Source organism: Epinephelus fuscoguttatus, linkage group LG16 (assembly GCF_011397635.1).
Source record: "Epinephelus fuscoguttatus linkage group LG16, E.fuscoguttatus.final_Chr_v1".
Lineage (NCBI taxonomy): Eukaryota > Metazoa > Chordata > Actinopteri > Perciformes > Serranidae > Epinephelus > Epinephelus fuscoguttatus.
The window spans coordinates 40,233,774-40,238,722 of NC_064767.1; the positions used below are offsets into that span (position 1 = coordinate 40,233,774).

The window sequence follows — 4,949 nt, forward strand, 5'->3', positions numbered from 1 at the left end:
CAACTTTTTTTCTTACAACCTTTTAACAACATTTAACTTTGTTCTCAAAACAGAACATATCCACCAACATGAACATAAATTATTCTGTCTGTCACCTGTCTTTCTGTCACCTGTCTGTCTGTCAGTCCCCTGTCTGTCACTTGTCTTCGGTCAGTCCCCTGTCTGCCTGTCAGTCTGTCAGTCTGTCTGTCTGTCTGTCTGTCTGTCAGTCTGTCAGTCCCCTGTCTGTCTGTCAGTCCCCTGTCTGCCTGTCAGTCTGTCAGTCTGTCTGTCTGTCACCTGTCTGCCTGTTGTCCGCCTGTCTGTCAGTCACCTGTCTGTCTGTCTGTCATCTGTCTGTCAGTCAAAAAAAAAATCATAAAAAATAATAATAATAATCAGGGGGTCCCCGTAAATTTTCCCTAGAATTTCATTGATAAGTAACACAGAATATGACTCTTTCTGTCATGGGTTTCATACACTTTCAATAATAAACACTTGAAAGCTTAAAAGCAACTTTCTTTTCCTTTTTTAAAATAACATTTTTGGAACATTTAACTTTGTTCTCAAAACAGAACATATCCACCAACATGAACATTGAATGAATGAATGAATGAATTATTCTGTCTGTCACCTGTCTGTCAGTCACCGGTCTGTCATGGGTTTCATACACTTTCAATAGCTTAAAAGCAACTTTCTTTTCCTTTTCTTCTTCCTTTTTTTTTTTTTTTTACATTTTTACAACCTTTTTGCAACATTTAACTTTGTTCTCAAAACAGAACATATCCACCAACATGAACATAAATTAAATGCCAAACAGCAAAGACCTCATTATCAGAAAACATTAACAGTGTGTAGTATGTGTAACACGTTTGCTCTGTAAGAAACTCAGTTAATGAACTACAATATCATGTTTGTTTCTCTGTCTTTAAAGCCTGTGTTTACTGGCTGTTACTGGACAGCAGTTAAAATGAAAGCAGTCACTCAGTGCTGCTGGAAAACCAAACTAATCAATGATCTGAACAGCTGAGTTGTTGAGTTTCTCACCTTCTGCAGGATGGTCGGGTTCAGCTGAGTCTTATCAATGATCTTTATCACCACCTGTCAGAGACACATGATCAATATTCATGTTCCTAAGGTTATACACCTGTTTGTCTCTCGTCTGTCTGTCTGAGATTATTTATGGTGTTGTATGGAAGTGTGTACAATAATATATAAGTGTTGGACAGAGTTATGTATATATTCATCGGCTATGTGAAAGATATTATCATCTCTGTATTCTTACCTAGTTGGAAGTCCTCCATTCAAATTCAGTGAGTCGCTTGAGGAAGGTGGTGACCCGAGAGCTGATGCTTGCCACTTTTCTCTTGACAACACTTCCTGTCTTGCGGCTCGTACCGAGTTTGGCAGGGCATTTTGTACCCACGTCTGGGTTGATCCTCACAAAGAATCTTTTAACAGAAAAAAGGGTGCTTTAATTTTAAAATGAAGACATACAGTACAGCAATCACCTATATGTTTCTTCATCTGCAGTCAAGCTGTCACGCATTAGTTTCCATTCTTAAATGGTTTATGGTGTCAAGTACTTACCTCTGTATCATCTCCAGCGTGGTGGATGCTGACTCCTGATACTCCAGGTTGAAGACATAGTACGACGCAAAGAAGACAGCAAGGGCACTGGCAAAGTCATGCAGCTGCTCAGGCTCGTAAAATACCTTGCCCTCCATACTGACCATCCACCGGGTTGCAGACACCAAACACCAAACAATCCTAAAACAGACAGAGTTCAATAGGACAATGTGCTCACCCTTACAAATAATTGTTTCACCACGGGTGCTGGATCAGTCCACAGATAGCAGGCCTCACATTGTACAAAAATAGGATCCACACACAGTTTGACAGATGACATGAAAAAACAGCCTAACTTTTCGGCCTTTAGGCCTGTGCCGAAACGTTAGGCTGTTTTTTCCTGTTGGTCATCATGTATAATAAATAATACCCTGTCAGGTTAACTGTCTTGGGTAAAAATATAGAACACCACAATAATTACACAGATTTCTACAAAAAATTATTACAATATGATAGAAAATATTTACTTACCAAGCACAATTACCCTTGGTATGGTGGGTAAGGTCATCTCTCTCTCAACAGACATCTTGGTGGAAGATGCCTTTAAAATACAAAAGGAAGTGATTTGAATGATGATACCCTAAATAATTTAAACATTTCTCCTTTAAGATGTGTGTTTTATGTTGAGAGTGAATGTGTAAAATTTGAAAGATAATTACATCAGCCAAGATGAAGATTGAGTCCTCTTTTTCTTTGAAGTACTTCATCAGTAGAAGGATGGCTGTTGTGGCAATCTGGTGGTGGTTCAACTCTGCGCTGTTGCACTCACATAGCAGATGTTCAGTCTCCTTGTTCCACTTAAGTCTCTGGCTTTGAAAGAAGTTCCAAATTCTCCTTCCCTTCATAAGAAGAGCTTCACTGAGGCGTGTGTCTACCTCAATATCTGTGAGTGTGTGGAAGTGAGTGCAGAGGCCTCTTTTAGTAAAAAGAAATGGCCAATGCTCTTGAATCTCACATAAGGTGGGGACAGGCCAAGAATTTAGCATGTGCCTCTGGTAAGTATAAGTCAATGACATAAATTCATTTACATCTGTCGTCTCAATAGCTTGAGGTCCTGCTGATCTGAAGACAGTTGACATAGTCAGTCTTTTTGTCTCCCAGGTTTCTGCCGTTTCTCCTTCTGGTAGAGTTGTGGGTTGCCAGTTGATGCAACCATAGCTATCAAGTTCAGATCTCCCCCTTTTGATGGCAGCATCACCACCATTGTTTTCACTGGTAGGCCTTTTCCTTGGCTGTCGGAATCTGCTGCTGCCATTGTCTCTGTTTACATGTTCAACTCTCGTTTTAAGCTGTTTGAGTAGGGAATAATAACCGCAGCCTAACTGCTCACCGTCTGCAGCCTTATCCGCAAAGGTAGCGGGATACTTAGATACAATAGCTCTGGCTACCTCCGCACAAGCAGCTCTGTTAGGGTTGGGGCAGTGTACTCACATTGCTTCCACAACAGTCCTAATCATTATTCTCCTGTCTTCTGGGGGAGCCATTCCACCTCTTGCCATGGCCTGTGAGAGTCTCGTCGGCATCTTCTCCCATGGAACTGAAAAACTGCTGATCCAGGAGGCGTTGCTTGCATTTGGTTGTATGGAAGGGAGTTGACCTGATGCTTGTGCAGAATGGAGTGAATAACCCTCTAGTGACATGAACACAGTTGGTGGGCAGATGGTTTCAGGTTCCTTTGGGTGGTTTGAAGAATCTGACTCCACTTGGTCATCTGAATACATACACACACACACACACACACACACACACACACGCATACATAAACATAACAGAATAATTCCACATTAACTATGTACAGATGGAATATTTATTGAGTATTAAGTGTAAGCTCTGAAGTTTATATGAGAAACAAAATCAAGAGTGTTTGGAGAAATAATACCCTTGGCAATGAAAGCTAGTTTCAAGATTTTTTTTTTCTTTTATGATCTATGAATTGATATATGAAGTACAATTTTAAAATACCGTCAATATAATATAATGTCGTCAGGCTCAACAAACAGGAGATCTTCTCTGTTTCTGACACCGATAATGTCTCTTAGGTGCTCAGTAAGTGTCCTTGCTGTCTCTTCATGCAGTTCAGGTAATGTCAGGTTAATTTCATGCTGTAGGCTGCCATCATCCATATCTGCAATGATTTAAGAGGAGGATATTGAATGATGCAAAGATACAATGGTCAAGCCTGAAGCGTTATACACTGGCTGCTTGAACACATATGAATCTTTTTTCAGAATTGTGTAGGCAGTGAAGTCCAAGATCGATCAGTAACACAGACTGAAGCATGTCCAAAACAAAGTGTACTTGTTTGAGACTGATGAGGATCACTGAGATTTTTCCAAAGATGTGGCCATGTTCATTATGCCCTTTGCTATACTACTTCCTTTGTAAACTACTACTGATACCTCTGACGTGGTTTCTTTTGTCAAGCCAGCTGTCCTGACAGACTCCTGAATAAGACCATTGCACAACTGCTCATCATATTCGCTAGTTTCACCAACTGCTTGAACTGCTGGGGCAAACAATGATCCACTGCTGAGGTACGCCTGAAGCAACTGGTGCCTTTCTGCCAGTGTTTTACAAAGGTGAATAAAGTTGTGCTCTTTTCAGGCGCAGTCCTTAAAATATGAATGTTTACTCTCAAACCTGAGAGTCCACAAATGAATAAGTGGCCCAAAGTGCAAAAAGAGGTCACTATCGTGAAGCAAATAGTGATGCTTGGGCTTGAGTGAGTGATTAGGGAAGATTATGTGTCTTAAATGCACATACTCCTCAGTTATTATCTTAAGGTATGCAATCTTGTCATGATGGATTTTGGGAGCACACATGAGCTCAACCATTTCCTTGAGCTGTAGACACAGTTGCCACACCTGACTGTCCATGAGATTTTTTGTCCTGTCACCAACCAACAATGGCAACAGTCGCAACAGACACCAGTTCTGTGCTGCAGAACCAGCAAGTTTTTTGCCACACTCACATGGTTTACTGAGACTATCATTTCCTGAGTATTTAAACTGTGCAATCGACCTGTTTAGCTGAGCATAAGCTAAATGCTTTTCCTGTTTCACTAAATGACTAATATATAATGCCAAATCATTAGAGACTACACCTTCAAATAAATCATGACCCAAACATGGGGGAAGCCCAGTGCAGACATGAAAATATTTCAGTGAATTGAAGGGTGAGTCAAACTTTACCCCTTGTACCATGTCCTGGCCAGTGGTGGATAGTTGTTGTACACTCTTTTTGTGATCACTGATTGTTCTTTTAGGGCCAAGCTTTAGTGGTGTCTTTTCAAAGTCACTTCTTTCAGTCAAGCAGTATCTACAAAAATGTGTACTGCAGTT

General features: G+C 40.6%; 1 pseudogene; it reads right to left on the reverse strand.

Moving 5' to 3' along the window:
- Window positions 1-208: 208 nt before the first annotated feature.
- LOC125903912 (uncharacterized) lies at window positions 209-3,248 on the reverse strand (annotated as a pseudogene).
- Window positions 3,249-4,949: the final 1,701 nt, after the last annotated feature.